This window comes from Ascaphus truei, chromosome 6 (assembly GCF_040206685.1).
Source record: "Ascaphus truei isolate aAscTru1 chromosome 6, aAscTru1.hap1, whole genome shotgun sequence".
In the NCBI taxonomy this organism is placed as follows: Eukaryota; Metazoa; Chordata; class Amphibia; order Anura; family Ascaphidae; genus Ascaphus; species Ascaphus truei.
In genome coordinates this window covers 102,584,831-102,599,284 of record NC_134488.1, presented here as the reverse complement: position 1 = coordinate 102,599,284, position 14,454 = coordinate 102,584,831, and the positions used below count along the sequence as shown (strand labels likewise).

At 48.0% G+C, this 14,454-nt stretch overlaps 1 long non-coding RNA gene across 2 annotated transcripts in view; it reads left to right on the top strand.

Annotated features, from left to right (window-relative positions):
- LOC142497533 (uncharacterized) overlaps positions 1-13,635 on the top strand; it is a 46,125-nt gene extending 32,490 nt beyond the window's left edge. Inside the window, exons 3-6 of one of the 2 annotated variants that reach the window (XR_012802269.1) lie at positions 11-123; positions 3,101-3,173; positions 11,422-11,487; positions 12,394-13,635. This is a non-coding gene — a long non-coding RNA (uncharacterized LOC142497533). The remainder of the gene's footprint in view (positions 1-10; positions 124-3,100; positions 3,174-11,421; positions 11,488-12,393) is intronic. The other variant, XR_012802268.1, reaches the window with a different exon arrangement.
- Positions 13,636-14,454: the final 819 nt, after the last annotated feature.

Below are 14,454 nucleotides of genomic sequence, written 5' to 3'. Positions count from 1 at the left end.
TGTTTTGCAGCTGGGAGACTTTGATAAGTGACCCGCTGATCCTTAATGACAAGAAATCGATACAAGAGATATAAATGGTATTCAGATTTGAGTCACTTAATCAGCAGATGAAGACTTCGTACAGTAAGTAAAGTACAAGGTAATAAACTGGTTGAGATACAGTAGAAGTTGTCTTTCCTTAGATTTGCCTCTAGATAACTGGTTAATATATTCTGCTCAGTTTATCAGCAATATGGTAAATGCTGAGCTCCTTACAGTAGCCTTATCTTAAGAAATGAGAAGATACATGTATACAGAATTTTAGGCAATGACAGTGGTACAATACCTTGCGCTTTACAGGCTTATACTTTTGTTTTAAAAATAAATATATTTTGTCGGTAGCCCTTTTGAGAAGGCTTCCCAAAATATATTCAGGTTCCCCTTTTTACTGCTCTATTGTATTATTCTTATGTTACTTACTTTCTCTGTTCTGTACCCTACACCAAAAACCGATATAAACAGTTTGGAAAAATAAATATATATATATATATATATACAGGGCTTGACAAATTACGCAAAAAGCTACAGTGTACTTGGCCAACCAAAAAAGCTACTCGTCCCCTGGCCCCACCCCATGCCCGAATTTTAAAAAATGGAATAAATTCCTAGTAAGAAAAATTCTGCATCTCTCCGCACCATTCTTTTCCCATTTTATTTTCCCAAAACAATCTGATACATCTGTAGTGGCACAAGTCTACAATTCTGCATCTCCTCCCTCTCCCCCCATCTTCTCTCCTCCCTCCCCCCTCATCCTCTCTCTACTCCCTCTCCCTCCTCTCTCTGCCCCATCCTCTCTCTCCTCCCTCTCCCCATCCACTCTCCTCCCTCTCCACATCCTCTCCCCCCATCCTCTCTCCCCATCCTCTCTCCTACCTCTCCCCAATCCTTTCTCCTCCCTCTACGCCATCCTCTCTCTTCTCCCTATCCCCCTCCTCTCTCTCTCCCCCCTCTCCCACCATTCTCTCCCCATCCTCTCTCCCTCTCCCCCATCCTCCCTTTCCCCTCCATCTCCCACTCTCCCCTCCCCCATCCTCCCTCCCCTCCCTCTCCCACTCTCCCCTCCCCCACCCCCCCCATTCTCCCCCCTCCTCCATCCTTTCTCCCCTCCCACATCCTCTCTCTCCCTCCCCCATCCTTTCTCTCCCTCGCCCATCCCCTCTCCCTCCCCATCCTCTTTCCCCTCCCCTCTCCTATCCTCCTTCCCCTCCCCCATCCTCTCTCTCCCCTCTGACAGCAGACTTAGGGAGGATTTGTTCCTGTAAAGTACACCAAGTTTAGCATTGTTTTTCGATGTCAGGGTATCAAAGTGCATCCTGAATGTTAAATGGAGTTGAACCATGTGCTCAAGTATTTAAAACTAGTAGCAGGAGTTAGGGTGCTGTTAGCGTTGGTTCTAATCTGGAGCTCAGTCATTGGAAGCTTTAAAAATGTAGCCTTGGTCCCTGTAACAGGGACTTATCCCTGTTAAGAAACTTGCTTCTAATCCAGCAGTGTGCTGGTTAATTGCACCATCAACTGGGTGAGTGAGTGACTGGGTGAGTGAGTGACTGGGTGAGTGAGTGACTGGGTGAGTGAGTGACTGGGTGAGTGAGTGACTGACTGACTGGGTGAGTGAGTGACTGGGTGAGTGAGTGAGTGACTGGGTGAGAGAGTGACTGACTGGGTGAGTGACTGACTGGGTGAGTGACTGACTGACTGGGTGAGTGACTGACTGGGTGAGTGACTGACTGACTGGGTGAGTGACTGACTGACTTGGTGAGTGACTGACTGACTGACTGGGTGAGTGACTGACTGGGTGAGTGACTGACTAACTGGGTGAGTGACTGACTGACTGGGTGAGTGACTGACTGGGTGGGTGAGTGACTGACTGGGTGAGTGACTGACTGGGTGAGTGACTGGGTGGGTGAGTGACTGGGTGGGAGAGTGAGTGACTGGGTGAGTGACTGGGTGGGTGAGTGAGTGACTGCGTGAGTGACTGAGTGGGTGACTGAGTGATTGGGTGGGTGGGTTGGTTGGTTTAGGGACTGGGTATTAGTGACTGGTTGGTTGGGTTAGTGACTGGTTGGTTGGGTTAGTGACTGGTTGGTTGGGTTAGTGACTGGGTGGGTGACAGTAACTGGGTGGGTGACAGTGACTGGGTGGGTGACAGTGACTGGGTGGTGGGTGACAGTGACTGGATGGGGTGGGTTGAGTGACTGGGTGGGGTGGGTTGAGTCACTGGGTGGGGTGGGTTACTTACCTTGACCGGGAGGTGCGTAGCAGGTGGGCGGCTGGTGGGTGGGGGCGCGCAACTGGCGGGCGGCTGCAGCATCCCCCGCGGCTGCTGCTGGGTTGGTGCGCAAAGGTGGGGGCGGGGCGCGAGACTCGTGCTGCTGCAGGCAGCATCCCCTGCGGCTGCTGCTAAGTTGGTGCGCGGGAGGTGGGTTCGGGGGGCGGGGCGCGAGACTAGCGGGCGGCTGCAGCATCCCCTGCGGCTGCAGCATCCCCTGCGGCTGCAGCATCCCCTGCGGCTGCAGCATCCTCTGCGGCTGCAGCATCCCCTGCGGCTGCTGCTTTGTTGGCGTGTGGGAGGTGGGCTCGGGGGCGGGGTGCAAGACTGGCGGGCGGCTGCAGCATCCCCTGCGGCTGCTGCGTGGGGCATGAGGTGCACGCGGGGGATCCTGGGTTGGCGCCCGTTAGGAGGGGGGAGCGGGCCCACAGGCAGCAGGCCGGACACCCTGCTTACCCTGCGGGACCTCGGCTTTGCGCATGGGAAATCGCCGTCTTTTTTTTTTTTTTAATAGAACAGACAGGGCCCTGCAGGGGGTCCGGACTCACAGGGCCGGGACGCCCGTACCTTTTGTCCCCCCCTATTGGCGGCCTTGGATGTTTATGTATCTAGCTAATACACGAGTAATCACAGAACTATTGTGGTCCCACACATTGGTATACTGTATATTTGTGGTTCTTCCTCTGGACTGATGTGCTGTTTCCACTGGTGTGGTTCAGGCAGTCCCTTTCTCCTTTAAGACTAAACTTGCATGAATAGCAGGGTACACTGACTCCTATGTACTTGCTTAAGGATCAGCTGATGGAGACGACTGGCTTCAACAGCCTGCAGAACTGCCATCCCACAACCTCCAAGCCTATATAAGGTAATAAAGATTGCTGCCACTTCACACACACACACTGAGACTGTACACTGGACCTGTGTGTTCTGCTCCCCTGATGCGGATACCTCCCGTTTTGAGCTCCTTGCTTTTACTGAACCAGCAAGATACACTGGCTCCACCTGGCTTGTGAACCAGCTGTTGGAGAAGGCTGGCTGCAGCAGATTGCAGAGCTGCTATCCCACAGACTTCTATAGCAGCAAGGACAGACCTATATGGGCTACAGATTGAGACTTTATTTTTGACATGTTAATGTGTTTGCTCTCCTGCTACTGATACCCCCCAGTTCCGACCCCCCTGCCCTAGTTTGTAGTACCCTGCAGACACACATCCAGCACTTATGTTGCATTTATAGCCATGGCTGGTCCAGCTATCTTTCTGCCCTCCTATCATGTAAGTTCTGATAGCTACAGACAGTGACAGGCTATCCTGTGGGGTTTACCCCCCCCCCCTCTCACGCAGCTGACCTGAGTGGCAGGAGAGTTTGTGACATTGGATCTGTGTTGCAACGAAGCATGGTGCAGACCCTTTTTGCATTAGGGAGGATGCCTTCCAAATTATTAGTCTGTGTGTCTGTGTGTGTGTGCCTGCCTTCCCACCCGGGGAAGGCAACATTGTGCTGGCCAGCACCATCCAAGGGCCTGAAACCCATTCAACACTATATGCATACTATCTGCAGTGGCTGCGTCAAATAAAGACCCCTTTTATACAGATGAAGCCACGAGTATTAGAACTCTTGCCTTGGAAATACTGGGGCAGTCTCACAGTAAATGCCTCAACATTTCTGTGAGATTCTTAATGGCCCATCGCATTAACACAGCACGGGTCCCTGCAGTCCCATTCAGTTTGAAATGGACTGCAGCCCCCCCCACCCCCCCCCCCCTGCTGTGTTAATCCTATGGGCCACTAAGAATCTCACAGAATTGTTGAGGCATTTACTGTGAGACTGCCCCAGAATGTCACAGAATTTCCCAGGTACAAGTGTTCTAATACTGGTGGCTGCATCTGTATACTTCTGGCTGTCGCAGTCTATTGGACAGAAGTATAGGAGAAAAGAACTGTCATGGTAGGGACTGCCTGCAGCTCTGCTGTAGCCTGCTATGACTGGAGGCGCTGTCACGGAATGAAGAGAACCTGACGATCACCTAAAGCCTATCCTGTTCCCAACAAAATCGCGGGTGCTCATCTCTCCTGGACCCTCACAGGTAACCAGCACTACACATACCTGTAGCCTAGGCAAAATCTCCCAGAAAGGGGGGATAAGCAGTGCCACACATTTGCACTTTTGATCCTCTGCGGTTATATGTTCACATTTATCACTACACTAGTTGATTTATTTGACACAGTTGTTCTGATGTGTTATTCCACCACCTTCTGTGGTCTACTACAAACGGAGCTTCCCTGTCTAAGGATTTCCTCCCCTTTACAACACTGTGGCCCGTTAGGCGCCACCTCTCTGCTCTGTCACTCCTGTGACGGTCACTGGAGGTTTCACTAAGGGTTTTTGGCACCAATTTTTTCACACATGGCGAGGGGGTAGCATATATATGGGTTGCTTGTCACTTTTTATTCACTCTTGGGAACGGTCCCAGTGGGGATCGAAACGTTGAGTTGGTAAATGTTCATTGCGTGTCCTGTTTTTAAATATACCAAGAGCATTCCCACTTTGAGGCATAGATTAAGCAGGTGTTTGAATACAGGCAAAAGCTGAAGGTGCCATCTTCTTAATATATAAAATCGAATGGTTAGTGAGGTTAGTGCTATCTGCGGTGAATCTGATTGGTCCGTGACTCATTGGCCAAGAGGTACGCCCACTGTGACATCACCTCCTTCACTCTCACACACTTGCAGCTCACCACACGGCCAGAACCTCTGAGGACTCCTTGGTACACAGTCACCCCCTCACACTCACACACTCAGTGTCACACTCAACACTGTACACACACTCACACTCAACCCTGTACACACACACACACACTGTCACCCCTGTGTACACACACATTCACAGTCACCCCTGTGAAACAACAACCTGTACACACACACACACACACACACACACTCTCAGCCCTGTGTACACACACACACTGTCAGGCCTGTGTACACACACACACACACACACACACACACTCTCACCCCTGTGTACACACACACACCCCCTCCGCTCACCTCTCCCGGCGCTCCCGCTCCCCTCATCTCCATCCCCGGCAGGGGGAACAGGCAGCGGACCTCGCGGCGCCTCATCTCCATCCCCACGCAGCGGACCCCCTTCCTCCCTCGCGAATGCGCCTAAGATGGCGGCGGCGCCGACTGACAAGATGTCCCTGTGCACACGCGCGCACATTACACCCCCTCCGCTCACCTCTCCCGGCGCTCACCGCTCCCCTCATCTCCATCCCCGGCGGGGGAACAGGCAGCGGACCTCGCGGCGCCTCATCTCCATCCCCGCGCAGCGGACCCCCCTTCCTCCCTCGCGATGCGCCTAAGATGGCGGCGGCGCCGACTGACAAGATGTCCCTGTGCACACGCGCGCACATTACACCCCCTCCGCTCACCTCTCCCGGCGCTCCCGCTCCCCTCATCTCCATCCCCGGCGGGGAACAGGCAGCGGACCTCGCGGCGCCTCATCTCCATCCCCGCGCAGCGGACCCCCTTCCTCCCTCGCGATGCGCCTAAGATGGCGGCGGCGCCGAGTCAAGATGGCGGCGGCCGGAAGTAGTTCCCTCGCGGCGCCGAGTGAGAAGATGGCGGCGGCCTGAAATACAGGTAGGTGTCACGTGTGTGTCGCTCTAGGTGACGTGTGTGTGTCACTGTGTGTCTGTGTGACAGTGTGTGTGTGTGGTGACACTGTGTGTGTGTGACACTGTGTGTGTGTGTGACACTCTGTGTGTGTGTGACACTGTGTGTGTGTGTGTGTCACACTGTGTGTGTGTGTTGCCCCCCCTGCCTTTCACGCCCCCCCCCGCCTTTCACGCCCCCCCCGCCTTTACGCCCCCCCCCGCCTTTCACGCCCCCCCCCGCCTTCACGCCCCCCCGCCCTTTCACCCCCCGCCTTTCACGCCCCCCCCGCCTTTCACGCCCCCCCCCCCGCCTTCACGCCCCCCCCCCCGCCTTTCACGCCCCCCCGTCGCCCCCCGCCTTTCACGCCCCCCCCCGCCTTCACGCCCCCCCCGCCTTCACGCCCCCCCCCTCCGCCTTTCACGCCCCCCCCCCGCCTTTCACGCCCCCCCCCTGCCTTTCACACGCCCCCCCCCGCCTTTCACGCCCCCCCCCGCCTTTCACACCCCCCCCCCCCCCGCCTTTCACGCCCCCCCCCTGCCTTTCACGCCCCCCCCTGCCTTTCACGCCCCCCCCCTGCCTTTCACGGCCCCCCCCCCCCCTGCCTTTCACGCCCCCCCCTGCCTTTCACAACCCCCCTGCCTTTCACACCCCCCCTCACGGCCTCCGGGCAACGCCGGGTATATCAGCTAGTGTAAAATAAACAATACCAAGGATTAAAAAGGCCCTGTGCATATAGATAATTAATATTCACACACAGGAATACTGTATGTGAGCCTGGTAGTTAATCCGTCACATACGTCACTATTACAACAAATAATGCTAAAGTGTTTTTTTTTTATCTACTGTAGCTTAGATTGTGTAAATGTCATATTTAAAAACTACATCAGTTGTTGAACTATGACAAATATATCAAATGTACCAATAATGTAGATTGTAGAGTGTAGTTTAAATATGTGAAACTGAAAGATTGCCAGAATTCCTTTGCTTTATTGATTTTTATATTTCAGTATATTCTGAAATCTTCAGAATATGTGTCTAACCCTTTATATTACTCTGGAAATCTATAAAAAAAAAAAAAAAAAACAGGTACACGCCCTTCCTGTTAACTCAGGCATTTAATTAATTAACCATAACCTGTCCAGCATTTAATAACTACAGTACTGTCCCATCCTGTATTGCATCTTCCCTTGTGTTTGGTCTCTTTTATAACCTTAAAGCAGCAGAACGTGAAAAATCCTATCAGTGGTGGATGAAGACCATCGGGGGGGGGGGGGAGGGGGGGGGGGCCTAGGCACAAAGACTTTGGGGGCCTTTTCTCATAGTTTGTTTAAATTTAAAAAAAAAGGTATACAATGACCCCCTCTCCCAATACATACAATGCCCCCCCTCTCTAATACATATACACACAATAACGCTTCCCCTTACCTTCTGTTATACTTAATTGAAATAACTTACACCAGACAGAAACATAAGGTAAGGCCACAGCACTATTGATTAAACCCTGTGATTGATTGTATGATCTATACCTTCTGCATTGTAGATGTAAAACAAAAGAAGCAGTTATCATCTCAAGTAATTTGAGTTAGACTAATGGCAAATTATTATAAGCACGCAAACTATTAATAGGGTGACCATAGTTGTCCCGGCAAAAACCGGGACAAATGTCACACATGTACAGTCTGTGCATGCACGAACGGCACTCGCCGATTGCAAATGTGCGAAGAGCGCTCACTGACTGTGCATGGGTGATCGACACTTGCTGGCTGCTCGTGCGCATGCGTGCTCAGCACTTTTTCTACAATAAGTGACTGGTGTGTATGTGTTGGCTCAAGGGGGAGGTGGGTTATGTGGATTAATGAAGGGGGAGTTGGTGTATTGGGGGTTGTCTATTGGGGTGGTTATTATGTGTATTGGGGGGATTACTGTGTATTGGAGGAGGGGGGTTATTGAGTGGGGGGAGGGGTGAGGTGTGGTGTAAGAGAGGGAGGTGGGTGAGTGGGAGAGAGAAGCAAGGCTGCTCACAAATTTCTCCCGGGACCCCAGGACTAGAGTCACATCTGCCCCCCCCCCCCCCCTCGGTGGTATTGGGAGCCCCCCCTCGCATTTCACACCTCCAACAAGCCCACCCTCTCCCATGTATTTCTCTCCCCTCCATCTCACTCTCTCTTCCTTACTCATCCCCTCGCATGTATTTCTCTCCCGTGTCTTACTCCCTCTTTTCCTCACTCACTCCCTCCTTCACCCCCTCTCTCCTCTCACTCGCCCCCACCTTCCATCAATTACCCCACTCACTTAATCCCCCTGCCCCACAAATACATAACCAAAACCCCCACCCCCAATACATAATAAAAACACACCCACCCAATACACCCACCCTCCACCTCAATACATAATAAAAACACACCCACCCAATACACCCACCCTCCACCAATACATAATAAAAACACATCCACCCCGCACAGCCCAATACATAATAAAAATACACCCCCACATGCACCCCAATACATAATAAAAATACATCCCTTACCCCCAATACATATTAAAAATACACCCCCCACCCCTCAATACATACTACAAATACACCTACCCCCGAAACATATAAAAATACACCCCCCATACATATAAAAAATACACCCACTCCCCCAATACATATGACAAAATACAAACCCCCCCCCCAATACATATAAAAATACATCCCCACCCCCCCCCCCCCCAATTCATATAAAAAAAACAGACTTACCTTGTGGGTGGTGAGGCCGGGGCCCGATGTTTGCGGGGGGCCCGGCCGGCGCTGCAAGTTGGGCCTGACCTCTGGCCAGGCTGCTGGTCCTCACGCGGCCTGGCCGCAAGTGGACTGGAGCCGGGCCTGGCCACAGGTCAGTACAAGTTGCAGTGCTGGCTTGCCGGCCAAGCCCCCCACAACCCCCAGGCCCGGAACACCTGTCTCCCCCTATCGGCGGCCCTGGAAAGAAGTGGGGGTGTGGGAGATAAAGGGAAGTAGGGGGGAGGGAGGGAGAGAGATAAAAGGTGGTGAGAGAGTGGAGATGTGAGAGATAGAGAGCGGGATCTCGCAGGGCCGCACCCCCATGGACACTAGTCCTGAGCCCCAGGAAAGCTGTCTGTGGCCCTGCCCGTGTGTATTAACCCTTGCCCCGTATGCAGGTCACGTGCTTACAGATGTGCCTTATGTGATAGGGCTGTAAGATGTTTTCCAGCACTGGAAAGGTGTTGTATATTAGGAGACTGCTTAGTAGTTATTAGAGTTGTGCAAATATCTTCAAAATTGGTTTGCATACTGTTTTTTGTGATTTTCTCTTAAATTTACAGTAGTACAATTTGACATGTCCAGAGTGTCATCAGTTTTGCACTATGTAGCGGGAATGTAGCCGATTTCAACTTGATTTCACTGCATTTTGTGAAATGTCGCGAAAATGGCAGCACGCTGGCTTTTAATGCATGCCAAAACTTGTTTGTGAAGCTTGCCGTTTTGTGTGTAATTTTCATGAAAATAAAAACTGCAAATGTCTCCGGATTCAAGTATTTAAGCGAAAACAAATTGTCATCTCCAGTAAATATTGTCCTGTAAAAATAAATGTGAGATCCTTTCTTTTCCTTCACAGTTTCGAATGAGCGAGACATGTTCCTTTTGTTAGTTAGCAGTCCCATGTATTCTTTCTTAGGCAAAATAATCTTCATACAGTACAACAGGCATGTGTATGGAGAATCTTCAGCAGTAGTTGGTAATGATTCTGATTCAGCTTGGTGATGTTAACGATGATGAATATACATTTCTGGCTACATTTGTTTTTCATTTGTTCAGTCCATCATTAATGTTTAAAACAATATCCCTCCACATCCTTACCTATATTATTTTTCGTCCTGAATGAAGAATTCCTTTGTTCTTCAAAGACAAACTATTTTTCATAATCATAAGATACCTATCTTTACGATCCTGTTCATGTTTGCTGTTAAATCACCAATTTTCCTAACCTTTATGACCACGTACAGTACAGTACATTTTCTGCTGTTGATTAATTATTGTCACTCCCAGCATTCTTTTTCCATAACCTCTGCTTGTCCTTGAGTGAAATACTACATCCTAACTATGAATCCCACATTTTCATACAACATATACAGACTGGAAGCTAATCAGACCAATTGGATTCCTGAATCACAAGACCTTTCTCCACCCTATATCTTTCATACCATAGACTGTTGTGAAAAGGAAACATGGAATATACAGGGCTATTGCCAAATAGGACTGTTACCCTTATTTGCTTGTGATATCTTCTTGAATAATGAAACGAGGAAAACTACACAAACAACACTTTTGTTTTCCATTTTGCAGTGGGAATATCAAATCCTTTTTGCTAATGAGTCCATCACTCATTGCATTTCAGATGAAGGTATAACTGCAGCAACCAAACTAAACCCATGAGAAGGTCTCAGGTGTGGTTGTAATGAACTTAATTATATGTGTGACTGGGTAAAAGACTCATATGTAATCTCTATAGACTAGCTGACTGTTATCATGGTCACCATAGCAATTGTGGCAGAAATGCGTAGAAAGTCAAATGCTCGTAACCACATGATTAGAGATACTTAAACCAGGTATTCTGTAGCTACAATTGGGTGCTCTTTTAATTAAAGCTGCAGTTCAGTCAATATCCTGCATGTGTGTTTTTTTTAATAAATCAGTTCTGTAGTAATAAAAAATACTTTTAGCATTTTCTGTTTTTAAAAAAACAACTTTGAAAGACCAATTTTCTTGTATTCTATTTTAACAGCCATTTGCTAAGGCACTGCCCCTTCATGTCCTGTCACAAGCTCTGGCACACCCCTTTGTCAGCCCTGCCCTCCCTCTAGCACATGTCAGTGCAGGAGTGCTCATGAATATTCATGAGCTTCCACTGACTGACAGAAGCAAATAAAAACATATGCCAGCTCTAATTATGTCACCAAATTCCGCCTATCAATACTTGGAGAACGAATTGACTGGCAGCTATACAGTTCTTTAGGTAATTAGAGATTGCACACATGAAACTATTGAAGTAAAAAAATAAATAAAATAAAAAAAGACTGAACTGCAGCTTTAACAATAAGAGAAGATGCTAAATGTTGTCCATTTGGGATGTAAAAGAGGGAATTATTATGAAGACAAATAAGGGAGATAATGCACCCACTGCATAAAGCGCTGTCTTAGTTTATTGTATGGCAGAGGTTCCCAACTCCAGTTCTCAAGGACCACTAACAGTGCAAGGTTTAAGTATACCCCTGCTGGAGTACAGGTGGTTCAGTAAAAATGATTGGATTACCTGTGCTAATGAGAGGATGGCCTTAACACGTGGACTGTCGGTGATTCTTGAGGACCGGAGCTGGGAACCTCTGGTGTAGGGTATTTATTTTCAACAAGTTCAGAAGCAAATTCATGGAGAAACATTGATCTCATTTTCAGCAATGAAATTATGCTGCAGCTAAGTTGCAGAAGGATGGAGCTCTGCAGGAGAACAATAAATGACTGGTATGTTTTTTTTTATCAAAGATAAGATTTTAAAGGGATTATGTTTGTTATCTGTTTTGTCAACATTTAAATATACTTTGTGTTGGATAAATCGCTTGTGTACAATGGAAATCACGGATGTTTTTTTTCCCCCAAAAAAACTTTTTATTAGGTTTTCAAATTTGGCACATTACAATTGTGTGACACATTATTCAATAACACACCAATATAAACATGAGGCATCTTAATTCTTTCTAAACAGGTGACATTAAATTATAACTTCAAACTCAATCTATTGTCTGTTTTTCTTTGATAATGGAACAGAGCCGCCTGTTTTGAGTGCACATGTTTTGTCTGTCTTTCAAACCTTAATTTCTCACCTTTCGTAGAGAAAAAAGGATAGGAGAAGATAAGAGAAAGAGAAGAAACAAGAATGGGAGAGAAGGGAGTGGAGGAAACTGGAAAAATGTTGTAGGAAAGAGGGAACACTAGGAAAGAAGGGCGAGGAGAGGATTTTGGGGGAGACTTGTTAATGAAGCTATCTAAAAGTTTTTTTTTTTGATGGGAGGAAACCTGCTTCTTTTCTTTTTTATCCTGTCTTCTAATCTTACTTTCCTCTTTAAGAAATCACAGATGTTTAAAGTAACCTGGTATGGTTTGAATTGAAATATTACTGTATGCTCATTTTTATGTCTTAGACAGGTCTGCAAATCCGCCTTTCACCATTATCACCCCGCACAGAGCACTTCCACTGCAGCAAGGGATTCTGGGAAATGAGCACACAAGTTAGAATAGATACACATAGATATGTGACCTTGCACGTTAACTAGTAGTACTTGGTGAACTTCGTAATAATCTTTTTTCTGTTTTTTTTTCACCTGCTTCGCGAACTCCTGTGAAAATTGTGCATATCTCACCTATGGAAAGCCTCATAGAATGAATAAGATAGAGGCACTATGACTGGAGGGACTCGAGGACATAACACCTGCAAGTCTTATATGGCGAACAAGGATTTAAACTGCAGAGTACAAACTACACACTTCTTTTATAATTGGATAAATGGTCATTACATGTATTGGCAACTTCAATGTACAGTATCACTAACAGATCCGAGTTAGAAAGCACATTAACAAATAATGTTACCTTAGACTGCTAGTAGCAACGCACCTCTAAACCCTTAATTTCCAGAGGGGCTACCGTGCATTACTTCACATGCCGAATAGCCTATACATGCCGAATATATGCAACAAATATTCTGAGTTAAGGGGATTGACATTGGTTTTGAGAGTAGCATAGTTCACATTACAAACACAAAGCACTCTCTATGCTTTATGCTAAAAAGAAATTACTGTTGTTTTAGTACATGGGGGTTTGAACAAAGCCAGTTTGGACCTGGTTAAGCATGTTTGAATTCTTGTAATAGATACACATGGCCACGCCCCATGGAAGATGAGCTATTTCTGTCTCAGACAATGCAACAAGGATGTAAGGCTGGGCTCACCTATCCAGTATTGATATTTCCATGTAAATGTTCAATCTAGTTAGTCATCCAGTATGGAACGACAATCTGTTTGACTGATGCGCGCGGGCATGCGCCCGGCGTTGCGTGTGCACGTGTTGAGCACGTTTCGTTTTATATGTTGTAAGCGGTGGCGTGCGTGGCTAGGGGGCTTGGCTATAGACGTCACAGTGATAGCCGCGCTGTGATTGGCTTGGTAGCGTCACGTGGCGGAGCAGCACAAAAGTATAAATTTTCATGTATATGCAGTGATCGGCCGTGCCACCACTCACGGCCAAGCGCGCGCGCGTCTCGACTGTATCAACATCAGTCTCCCACAGCCAACTGTAATTGACGCGCATACGCACTATATTACACGCCTAAGGGATGTAATTCTGAGCAAAAATTATACCAGATATATCACAGAAAAGTTATATTGAGTACTGTGGGATTTTCTTCTTTCATACATACATTTATTGTTAATATGTGAGAATAAATTTGATATGTTCTGCTGCTTTACTTTGTGTTTATATATTATTAAATGATTTTATATCATTGCTATGGTGTAGTGTGTTGGTGATGTAGCTATTGCTGTACACACTCCCTGGATTTTCCGTCAGGGTGCACCCCAACACTCTCTTTATTGCATATGAAGGGTATCCACACTCCGTGGAGTAGCCTCAGGGGATGCCCCAATATAGCTCTTGCTTTCGGCAAGGGTCTAGGTAACCCCCTCCCTGGTGTCACCTCAGAGAGAGGTTCCCCCTTTCTTATCTGGTTGCTGCACTTAAAAGCCTGCACTGTTCCTGCATCTCAGCAGTGCCTCCAATTGTAGTGCTGCTACCTCCCCCCCCCCCCCTCCTCTGGGAGATATGGCCTTTGCTACTGGTTTCATGGTGCATAATACCTGTTGGTTCTAGGAGATGCTGAGGGTCTGCGTTGATATGGGGAAACAGGACATGCTTTCGGGTGTCATCAGGCTTCTTCCTCATGTTCTAGCTCCTCCATCCACTGCAGGCTCCAACGTGGCTGGAGACAGTCCCCACAGTGAAACACATTGTGCATACCCCTACCCAATAGACTGTAGACTTAGGCAGTGGTATATAAAACATGATCCTCTTTATTAACATCCAATGCAGATATCAGTACAGCAGATACATTCTCTGCAGAGACAGGCCAAACCTCTGGATGGTACCTGACCTATTAGAATTGAGGCCTTGCAATCTGTTGGATCTTTATCTTCAACCAGCCCCCTTAAGGGGCTCAAGGGCACGTCTCAATCCCAAGGGGGAGAGACCCAGAATGACTATAATTTGGAACGGCTTCCTCTATAGCACAGTGGGGGAGTGTACAAGGTTTGCACCCGGATTGGCTGCACACAGACCAAGTTCCACTTCCACCCTGTCACTCAGAGAGGCAGAGGAATGCCCAATGTCCCCACTACTGTTACCCTAGTGACAGAAGCGTTAGCATCATCAATCAAACAAAAA